Here is a 12,468-nt window from a genome sequence, read left to right as displayed (position 1 = left end):
TTCCCACAAACAGTATATGGGGGTTTGCTTTTCCCAACATCCTTACCAGCATTCATCTCTTATCTTTATGATAATAGACTTCTTAACAGCTGTGAATTGATATCTCATTGTGGTTTTTGATTTGCATTTCCCTAATGATTAGTGATGTGGAGCACCTTTTCAAGTACCTGTTGGAAGTTGGTATGTTTTTGGAAAATTACCTGCTTAGGACCTTTGCCATTTTTTAATTGGGTTGCCTTTGTTTTTTTTTTTTTTTTTTCTTTTTGAAGCTGAGTTATGTGAGTCCCCATATCTGTATTTATTCTAGCAATGCTAGAATACGTGTTCCATTTATTTTTGGAACCCTTTTTTTATAATGGATTTCAGAAAATGTATTACTTTACTTTAGAAAATCCATTATATAATAATGGGTCAAAGGCCAAGATTTCCTGTTCAATGCCTTCCCATTTTATTCAGTTTAGTGTTTTTGTTGTTGATGTTTTTGTTTGCTTCCTCTCAACATCTGCTTAGCCACTATTTGTGCCTATTTTAGAGTTGGTTATTTTGATTAAAGCTGCATGGTTCTATGTATCAGAAAGATAAAGTATTTGCTATGATTTTAATTAGGAATCTCCTCCAAATCCATCACGTATTTGACTTAGTTTCATTTATATGTTTCCAGCCTACTCAAGGGCAATATGTGAAGCAAGTCGATATCATGCGTGTAATTGACTGATTGCTGTTAATTTGAAATATGTGAATTTGAGAACTGACTTTATATATATTCATTAACATGCCATCCTTCACTCGAAATGATCAAGCTCTTGGCACATCACTAATAGGATATTTGTTTTGTGTTGTTTTTTAGTGGTCATGATGAATTTGGGCTGATCCATTCCACACACCGCTGTCTGTTTTCTCCTGTGACTAATGGGCTATATGTGGCATGGCAGGCTTATAGATATCCTCTGCCTTAAAGGAAGACAAAAATGGCAACGAATTATAATGTTGGGTTTATTTACTAGGCCAAAGAATCATCAATGTATTATAAAACTATTACCTAGTAAAAAGTTAGAATTCTAGAATTAGCTAGTCAAAAATTGGGTAACTTTAACCAAACAAAAATTAAATTCACATAAACTTTACTCTCATTCTACATACTATCAGTATTACAGTAAATAACTTGCAATTAATGACACCAAGTTAAAATGCCAATAAAATAAGGGCTAATGCAAACACATAACAGTTTGGTAAAATGTAACATTGTTTGTAGTGGTTATGAAGCTATTGTCTCTCAGCTTCAACACTCTTTTGTCTCTCCCTCTTCTACACTCTTTTTTTGTAGCTGGAACTTCAATCCTCCTTTATTAAGAGAGATATACGAGGAATAAGGTATGGTAGGAAAAGAGGAGAAAGAACTTTCTCTTGTCCTTTTGCTTGTTGGCTCTCCTAGCACAATAATGTCCCTTTGCCCCTGCAGCTCTTCCTTCCAATCCCCTGCTTCCCTGGGTGTTCCAAAACCAATTGCAGTCTACTCTCTTTGCCAGGTAGAACCTGCTTCCCAGAGGAATAGACACTGATCTGGATCTAAGAGGACCTCCTCCTCTAAGAGTCTAGATCCTAGCATCACCTTTGTTTCTCCGTCTGGATGGGTAACACCTCCTTCCTGTAGTTATTGCTACTTTGTTATTTTAGTATTTTTTTTAAAAAAAATTTAATCCTCCAAACATCCGTTCACTCAATCTTCTATCATAACAAATTCTGTCTCTTAAAAGATATAATAATGAGTTTCTGTTTTTCTGATCCTTCTGGTAGACCCACAGAGTGAGTTAATTTTCCTGGATATTAGCTAATTTCAATTGAAAAAATGAATGGAAGTTTTTAATTCATAGTATACCTCTAAAATATCAATCAATAGTTAACTCTATTGTCTACTCAGACCAACTACTTACTTCTTGTGTTACAAGATTTTATAAAAAGAAAAACTTGAGATCTACATAAAGTCTGAGAATTTAAATGACTATGGTAGGTTCTGACATTGTTTTTGTTTTTGATTTAATCTGTGACCTTTGGGAAAATTATCTCTCCTCACTCCCAATTACACAAAAAGCTACATGATTCTGGTTTGCTAGTCAAAGAACCACATTTCCCCTAATTTCAGAAGTAGACTAGTCAGATTCCCTTTTCTGAAAGGTTAATCATGAGGGCAGACACAGAAATAATTTGAATGGAATCTTCCAATGGCAATGTGTAAGACATCATGCATGCATTTCAGCATTTAATATCCATGGTTATTATTCATACGCCTGATTCTTTGCTTCTTGCTTCTCTCCTGGGAGCTACCAATTTTTTTTGTTTTTTTTTTATAGTAAATAATGATTGATTTCTTAATATATACAACAGTTCTGCTTAGATATTGCTTTATAAATGTCTGCTTTTCCATGTACATCTCTCAGTTACCTTCTTTAACTCGACAAAGATTTATTTTCTCAATTTATTTAAAACATGCAATTAGATAGTTATATCTGCTGTAATATCTTTATGAATTTACATAATATTTTTATAAAATATTTTAATATAAACCTTGGGAATATAATTGGCACTCTATAATTGCTTAAGTGTAGTGTAATTCTATTTAGGAAGTTGGCCTGGATAATATTTTTGAAACTTATTTATATCATAATAACAAAATACATTATATAGAACCAAAATTTATTTTTTAAAAGATTCTCTTTTTAAGGAATCTCTACACACAACATGGGCCTCAAACATACAACTCCAAGATTAAGAGTCACATACTTTAACGACTGAGTTTTAATGACCTAATGAGCTAGGTGCCTTTTAGAACCCAAATTTAAATTCTGGGACACAGAATTTACTGGTGTCCCACTATATTTATTTCTAAATACATTTATTCAACAAATACTTACTGAGTTTTTCACATATGCTAGGGCCTGTGATATGTATTAAGAATGAAGAGTTAAAAAGAACTCTGTTATCAAGGAAATTCCATTTTAGTGGGAGGGATGGACAACTACAGAAGTATTATGCAACATAATAAAATCTAGTAAAATACTAGATATAGGATGGTATAGAGACATAGACTAGTGGCATCTTGTAAGCCTAAGAATAAAGAAAACGCTTATAGGAGAAGATGTGATAAAAGAATAAGAAAAAAAGAAAGGAAAATTAACCCAAAGAAAGAGAACAAAATTTCTCAGATTTTGCTCTTTTAGAACAAAGGTTTTATGAGGGAAATGCAAAAGATCAGGCAATAGCCAGAATTCATTGATCCTTGTATGTCATGCTAAAGTTTTTTCCTGATATCCTTTTGAAGAGTTAAACTATGATTGAGTTAATAAAAAGCCATCTACATCTATTTTTTTTTCCTATTGTGGTACCAGGTAAATGACTTATAATAACTCTTCCTTTGACTAAAAAAATATTCAACAATAAATAATTAGCAGTAATTTACATATTTTAAATGCAGCACTAAATAATCTTTCCCCTAAAATTCCACTAAGATTGTTATCCTTTAATATAAATTTGTTAATTTTGGACATATGAAAATAAACTGATAGCTAATTGAGGGTATATATCACTAGAAAGATGAATAGTGATTTATATTTTAAATGCTACATGATGTGGTGAATAGTCACAACTCAGTTTGTATAGTATGGAATATTTATTTCATTTTATTTTATTGTAGTAATTGCTAACAACATTGTTTTATCAAGTCTCATAAGCATTCGGCAGTAGTTAACTTGCCAATAATAATATCCCAGTTTAGCCCAGTAATCATTGAAACGCTTCTAGTTTAAAACCTAGTGTGAAAGTGAGAAATTTGTAATGTGTGTGTGTGTTTTTGTTTTCCTCATTTGCAAGTTGCTTCCACAAGGATCCATGTCCTATTTACTAAGTATTCTGTGTGGGAGTAGAGACTACTCTCTAACCCAATAGAACATCCTAATTATCATTTACTATGTTTAACCTTTGGTAATAAACAGTATCTTTTTTTTTAGTGATTTTTAAATGTCAATTCTAAGCACACATACACTCTCTCTCTCACTTCTCTATCTTTCTATCTTTATCTCTTATATGTTTCCTTTGCCAGACAAATGTTGGCTTCACCCAATGTTAGTTTTTAACATTAGAGATGAAATGATTCTTTTTTGTTTTCATCAGGTGGGATAGGAATGAGAACTACTTGCTTATTTTTACCAAAATCCTGGAGAATTTTTTTTTCTCTGGTCTCTTACTGGCCCAAAGAGTTTAAAGCCTATCAAACTGGGAATGAATCACTGGTAAAGATGGTGAATTTAGTCTACCATAATTAATTTAGGCTAAGCATATAAGGGGGGGAATGAATAGTGAGTATCAGTCACAATATCCATTATAAACAAAGAACATTTTATTTAAATGAAATGCAAGTTCTCAGAATTAGAGTAATCATAAATCTTGATTTATGGCACACTCTCATTATTAGTCCATGAATTACCCAGTTATGATGCATATACGGATGGATAGATAAACAGAGATAGAGAAATAGAAAGAGATGGAGAGAAGGAAAAGGGAAGAGGAGACAGAGAATATTTTTAGTCTTAGAATTAAAAAAAATATTTTGTGAATTTATAATAATTTAGAACTCAAAAGTTTAGCTCTAGCTTTGGGACTTAGGGCAAGATACTTACAAACTAATAATAGAAGCTAATTCAAGGAGTTCTTGTGAGAATTGAATGAGATAATTTACTTAAAACCATAATCCATTATCTCACCACCCAGACTAATCATGGTGTAGTATTTGTGGTCTTCTGTTTTCTCTGCTCCCAAACATATATAGTGAAAACTAAGTTTCCTTCTGGTGTTCTAGTTCTCCGAGCACATTCTCAGAAAACGTGCAAAACTGTAATTAGTGATTTGGGTATATGTGAAAACCCAATGTCCATCTCAGTTCTTGGCTAAAATAGCTTCCCCAAATCTGTTTCCTATTGTTGTACAGCATTGCCCTCTACCTTTCTCTTTTGCATTTGTCTTTGCACTCTTCTTATTTCTCTCCTCTTTCAGTCATCAGCAATTCTCTACAATCCAAGGCTCCACTTATCCAGAGTATTCTACTTACAATGAAATGCCCTAATCTTAAGTCATTCCTCTACTCTCTCTCTATTAGCCCTGTAGAAAGAGAGAGAACAAGAATGAATAAGTGTGTGTGTGTGTGTGTGTGTGTGTGTGTGTAGGAGCACAGAGCTACATTTCCAAATGTTGGTTAAGGCACGATTGAAAAGGTACCTTCAAATATTGTTGCTGATAGAATTAACCGATTCAAACTTGTAGAAAGCTATTTGCTAATATGCATCAAAAATCTTAATTAGTTCAATTAATATATAAAGGACACATCAACCAAGAAATGTCCTAGATGTGATGAAATAGGTAAAAACAAAAGTGACAAAACCCTGGCCTATTCCAAGTGACATTGCATTGGGAGTGAAAAAAAATAATGATTAAAAAACTAATTGGATAGTAATAAGAGCTATAAAGAAAAATCAAACAGGACAAAGCAAGATCGAATATTAGGATAGAGAGTGCCGTGTTACAAATGGTGGTTATTGAGGGCATCTCAGATAAGTATCAGATGAGCAGAAACCTGAAAGAAGGAAGGGAATGGGACACCTTGTGATGTGGGAGGGAGAGCAATCCAGGTAGATGGAACAGTGTTTAAAAAGAACCTAGGGAAAGGGCATGTTTGACATGTTTGAAGTAAAACAAGGAGGCCAATGCAGGTGACAGTGTGTTGGGGGAGAGAGGAAGATCAGAGATGGGGAATAGCCAGATCAGGTAGGGCATTATGAGACGTGGTAAGGACTTTCATTCAGTGAAACGAACAGTGGTTAGCACACTTTGAACTGGACAGGCATGACATAACCTGAAGTTTAACTGTATCCTTCTGGTTGCCATGTGCATGATGCAAGAGGGGAAGGGTAGAATAATCTATGTAAGATGAGGCTGGTCTAAATATGGTTGCAGTAGCACAAGTATTAAGAATTAGGTGTGTTTTGGACACATTTCACAGAAATAGGATATGCTACTGCAATGAATGTACATTTTCAGGGAAAATGAAAACCCTAAAACGATTCAAATTTTTAAGTTTGCTCAGCAACTGGAAGAACAGAGGTGCCACTGGTTGAAATGAAGATAAAACTCGGAGGACAACTTTTCTTGGGAGGATATTTTTTTCCTTTTCTGCATCTTTAAAGTTTTAGGTACTTATTATGTTTGCAGACATTGTTTAGTTGGACCTATAACTTCGGAGTTTAGGAGAGGTGGCTGGTTAGAGCTCCACAGTCAACAGTCTTCTGTGCATAGTATTTACAACCATAAGGAGAGTGTGAAATTACCTAGGGAATAAATCTAGAGAGAGTCTGAAAACTCTGTCCATGTTCTTTGCATCAGAAATTCCACTTTTGAGGAGGTGTCCTAACGTTATAATCACACAAGCAAACTCTGCTTCCTCTACGAGAATGTCATCACAAGCTGTCTATTTTACTACAAGAGTAAGGAAAATTTTAAACAATTTTTATTTATTGATTTTGGAAAAGCTATAAAATTAAATTAAAAATCTTGTTTACAAACAGTACTTAATGACATGCACACATGTAGATGTATTATGATGCATTACTATTCTTACATTTCTTTGTTTTTAAGTTTATTCATTTTGAGGGAGAGAGGGAGTGAAGGTGGGAGGGAGGGGCAGAGAGAGAGAGAGAGAGAGAGAGAGTCACAAACAGACTCCACACTGTTAACATGGAGCCTAACATGGAACCCAGTCTCACAAACCATGAGATCATGACCTGAGCCGAGATCAAGAGTCAGATGCTTAATTGACTGAGCCACCCAGGTGCCCCTATCCTTACATTTCTAAAAGGAAATTGGTAAAATATTACACAGAATTAGTGAGTTTTAAATATTACGTATTAAATAGTTTGTGTTCTTTTACATTGGATAATTACTCCCAATTTCACATTAATATTAAGCTGATTCTTGATACAGATATCCCCAGAGCTGTTCTCAGAAGTACTTAAAATTTTATCTCATATATATCTCTCTTTGCTGCAATACTAATCCTTCACTCCATGGGAGAGAACTCAGATGTTTTCATTGTATAAACCTCTGAATTTTAAATAATGCTAAGTTATCTTGAAACTGAGATACCTTAAGTATTCACAGGAGTGGACAACTTTTCAAACACCTCAGTCTATTTTTTAGATACCATCAGGGAAGAGTGGGCTCATGTGAGGAAGAATCTATTGGTAACATGTAATCTGAATATAAAAGTGAAGCATATTATGTATCTGATCTGTTACTTGTGAAAACTTAAAAAAAAGCTAAGCATAAAAATCATCATAGAAGGGGCACAGGAAGCTTGGAGAATAGTATTGGATATTTGGTAACTCTTAATGTTATACATATTGATGTAGATTTGATTTTCTCTATTTCTGGTTGACGGGCCAAATTATGACCTCAGATGTAAGTGAAACATATTTTTTCTGTGATGAAACTGAGGGAAATGGTGACTTTGGATGATTTCTACAAATGAAATGATCTAACACACATGACATATTAATTCTAAAAGAAGTTATCGTGTCAGCAAGCCCCTTATTTTTTGATGCTGAATTTTCCTTAGAAAGCTCAGGGTGCTTTTATGTATAAATTAACTTATGATAGCAAAAATAAATGGTTTTTGTGGATAAAAAAGTGAAGTCCAGATGGATTAAGTAACTAATGCTTTATTATCCAGACCTACACATTTATTCTATACCTCTTTTTTTCTCCCTCATACACAAATTTGGAGGATTAAGACCAGGAGCCACTTTTACTCAAATTCCATACTTGATATCTTAGGAAAGTGAGACATTTAAAAAGTTAACAGTTAATTTCTCATTACTTTAAAATGTTGAAAAAAATCCCATTCTACCCATGTTCAAATGCTTTCTATAATCTGACAGTTTGGAAAAATGCTTTATAAATTTTTTTTTTACAATATGCTACTTTCTTTGATAACTTTGTCATTTTCCAAATGTGTTTAGCCTTGCACTCACATTCTAAAGAAGCTGTCGCACAAAGATATCCCTCGTATAAATCTAAATAATGAACAAAGAGTCATATGGGCAACTTCATAAAACTTTCTTGTTAAAGTTGCAAGATTTCTCCACATAATCCCCTTAAATTGGCCCAAACGATTATGGGACTGTTGTCAAATAAGTTACTCTGCAATTAAGAAGAAAGTATTTTTTTAAGTATTCGCATTAATGAAACAATTGATAACATACAGTATTGTTGTAAATCATGGAAATCTATAAGCTTGAGCAATGGTTCACTCTCTAGTGAGTATTTTTATTTTTTCTGCTAAGAGTTTATCAGAAAAATAACAAAGTTGATTGATTTAATTCGTGAGTCCTTATTTCTTCTGTAACACTTGAAGTGATAACATGTATCAACATGCTCACAAGACCAATAAATAAAAGAACTATTATAGTAAGACTCAAAAATATACCAGCTTCTGTTTTATAACAACCAGGCAGGATAAAGAACTGAGCAGGTAAATGGACAGCACAGCAAACCATCTTCATAGACCTTGTGTTCACCACATCAATTCCCTCCATATTCTGATCCATTGAACTTAAAATTAGCAAGTGGAGTATTGAAGAAACTTCCCAGGAAAACGTTGGTATAAAAACATCAAATTGTATACTTTAATTAGACTATAATTTTTCTTTGAGGGGGAATACTGTCATCTTTGCCAAAGAAGGAAGCATTTTTATGCCAAAGTTAATATGACAGTCCTGAAACTTGAACTTATCCATTTAGTGGAAAGCTTGCAGGAAGTGACAGACTTAAACATCTTGCTGCTTAACTTTGGTATGTCTATAATATTTGGGCAAAATTCTCATTATTTCTTTTATGAATTTGAAAAAGCACTTATTTATTTTTATGTTTTGGAAGTTGAAATGTGTTCCTGAATGTGAGAAATCCCTTTTACTTCACCATATGCCATCTTGTCTTTTTGACACTCCAAGCCTGGAAATATCTCAAATGTGCAGACTTCTGATTTCCAAATTATCTACTGCCAAGAAGGGAAGTGGGTATCTGAAACTCAGCCACAGACCTTGGCAAATTTCAAATTCAGAATAAAACTTTACTTTAAAATTGTGCTCAAAAGTTGAAAGGGATTTTTTATGTCTAATTTGTGCTCTATTCCTATTGCAGAAGTGAGTGAAAATTATTATAACCTGGTTTAAAAGGATTCTTTTTCCTCCTTGGGTGGTTTTGAAGGATTAAGAATTGGATTAAAGTTTCTATTCTTTTGTATTTAAATTTGACAGTGTAAAGAGTGACAAATTCCTACTAACTGAGTAGAAATGTTGGAGAAGAAAGCACATCATTTGGGATTTTTTTAACAGAGGCTGTCTCTAGATTTTTAAAGGTATCTGAGAAAATGTCTAGTCTCTGGTAAGTGGCTTGTCCAGCAGGACAATGAAATATTTGTGTTTTTGTTTGGTGCACCTCTAAACTGAGAAGTAAATGGTGATTTTGCTAAGTCATTTATTAAATTTGTGTCATTGCTGGAAAAAGTGTGATCTAATTAAAAGCAGAGAAATTCAGTCACTTCAAATATTCCATTACCAGCAAATATAGTTTTGGATCAGTTATAAATAATATTGTACCATAGAATCAGGGAGTTTATAATTGAATGGAAACAATGAGATATTTAGGTTGCAGTTTGGGGAAAAAAGGTTTAGATAGCTCCACTCATTCAGGAGATAGGTTAAGTATGATTTACTATGATTTTTTTTTTTTATGCCTTTAAGTTTTTAACTTCTTAAGTTAAAAAAAAAAGCTTTGAATTCTAGAAATGACAGAGCATGATAATTTAAATCCCTCTTGATACAATAACATAAAACATGGAGCTGAGCTTACTGAAAAGAAAGAGAAATCTTCATGTGTCAAAAAAACAGTGAGAATTCATAGTTGCTTGGGGTGTGAGAGGCTGCTTGTCTCAGCAATTTGGGGATTGGAGAGAAGAAATTCCCACAGGGACCCAAAGAGTGATGCCTTTATACACAATGATGTGGCAGCTGGAATTGAGACTTCATATGTAAAGCTACACCCTGAAAGGATTACTATTTCAGTAGAAATGAAGAAAAGACAAAGTCTGTCTTTAAGCACCAAACAATAATAAGTATTTATGTATGTCTCTGTTGAATTACCAGGGAGAGAAGGAGGGAGAGAGATTTTCTTGGGAATTCATTTTATCTCATAACGTCAGGAGATTTGTGATAACTAAATTTAGGGAAATTCCTAAAGTAAAAGTTATCCCCCCTCCAAAAAACAAATCTTAAGACCATTAATATCACTGGAATTCTTGGAAAAAAAACAAAACAAATATGAAACTACACTGGAAACACATTCATTCAAAATATCATGGATGCGATTAAACATAGCAATAATAAATGTAAATGGGAAAACAACTTGCCAAATAAAAGGCAATGATTATGAGATGGATAGCAAGACAAAATCTGTAAATACTCTAAGTCGTAAAGAAGTACAGATACAGTTAGGTTATAATGGGATATAAATGAATAAATATGAATATAAATGTGTGTGTGTGTATATATATACATATGTATGTATATATATATATATATATATATATATATATATATATATACACACACATATATATAAAGAGCTAGTATCTTATAATTTAGCATACAAAATAAACTTTAAGTGAGAATATATTATTAGGAATTAAAATGGTTCCTCTACAATAATAAAAGGAAAAATGAACCAGGGGCTCCTGGGTGGCTCAGTTGGTTAAGTGTTGACTCTTGATTTCAACTCAGGTCATGACCTCATGATTTCATGGTCATGAGACTGACGTCATGAGGGCTCCACACTGAGCCTGGAGCCTGCTTGGGATTCTCTCTTTCTCTCTGCCCCTCCCCTGCTTACACTCCTTCTCCTTCTCTCTCTCTCTCTCTCTCTCTCTCTCTCTCTCACACACACACACACACACACACACACACACGCACAATAAGCTGAAAAAAGAAAAAAAATTGAGAGAGGGGGAAGATGGTGGAGTGAGAAGATGTAAGCTCAGCATCTTCCCAGGGACACACTGAGGCAGCAACTACATCAATTGAAACTAACTCTGAAAATGACCTGAAGACCGGCAGAACAAGTCTTCCACAGTTATTCCTAGTGGAAAGGCTGCATTGAAAAGGGTAGGAGGGGCAGAGATGTGATTGGGAGCCAGTTTTCCAGTGTGACTAACCACAAACTAAAAGACAACACAAGCGTGGAGAAGCAAGTGGATTAATCCCACATGGGGTACCCTGGCCCTGGGGACCATCACTGAGAACATGAGTCCCTATAATATCTGGCTTAGAAAATCAGGAGAGCTTAATTCCAGGAGTTTAGAAAATCAGTAGGCTTGACTCCATCAGAGCTGGAGGGTAGTAGATAACTTAGTCTGTCTCCTTAAAGAGCCAACCTGATAAATAAAGTAGTCTAAGACACAACACAAAAGCACTAGTTTGAAAGCACTTGGGGTGCATTGAAGGAGGCTTATTGACTGATCTTAGAACATGTACTGGAGGAAAAGGGAGATATCTCTAGGAATAAAAACAGTGCTGATAGTCACCATTTTCTTGCTTCTCTCCAGTGTAGATAGCTGGATGCTTGCAAAAGCCAGTTCTAACACTCTCCATCTACCTTGCAAGCACCACATGTCCCAACCTGGTGTTGTTGGGCAAACTCACCATACCCAGCCTTCCTGCCTTATTAGGCATCCGTCACAAGCAGCTCCTGCTCCACCACATCTGACAGGTAGCCCTGGGCAGGATTGGTGCCACTACAAAGTGACACCTGCACTGGAGAGTGGGGAAGATAATCCCACACACCTGTACACCCATGGTTCCTGCAGCCAGGCCTCTTTGTTGGCTGCACAGGCAGCAAACACTGCCATTAGGTACATCTGCAGCTGTAGCAGAGGCTAATTACAGGCAGCTAGGCTGAGTGCCAGTCCCACCCACCAAATAGGCCACAGCAGCTGCAGCCTGGCCTCTCAATAGCATGGGGAGCAAACCATGCCCAGTGTGTCCACAGTAGGCACAGCAGGTCATTGCAGCTAGCTGGGCTGAAGGCCAGCCCCATCCATCAGTGTGACCACAGCAATTGTGGCTAGCTGTGTGCATACAGCTGACACAGGAGACACACCTGGAACACCTGATTCTATTAACCAGGGGTGATTGTACTCTAAGGCACCACAGGGCCTTTTCTACCCAAGGCCACTACTTTTAAGACCACGAGATATAGCTGGCCTACCTAATACATAGAAAAAAACAGAGTTGGACAAAATAAGTAGAGGGATATATCCCAAATGAAAGAATAAGACAAAACCACAGAAAAAGAGCTAAATGAAATAAGCAATAT

This window comes from Panthera pardus, unplaced genomic scaffold, assembly GCF_024362965.1.
Source record: "Panthera pardus isolate Hobbes unplaced genomic scaffold, ASM2436296v1 HiC_scaffold_17, whole genome shotgun sequence".
In the NCBI taxonomy this organism is placed as follows: Eukaryota; Metazoa; Chordata; class Mammalia; order Carnivora; family Felidae; genus Panthera; species Panthera pardus.
Note: the sequence above shows the minus strand (reverse complement) of the source record.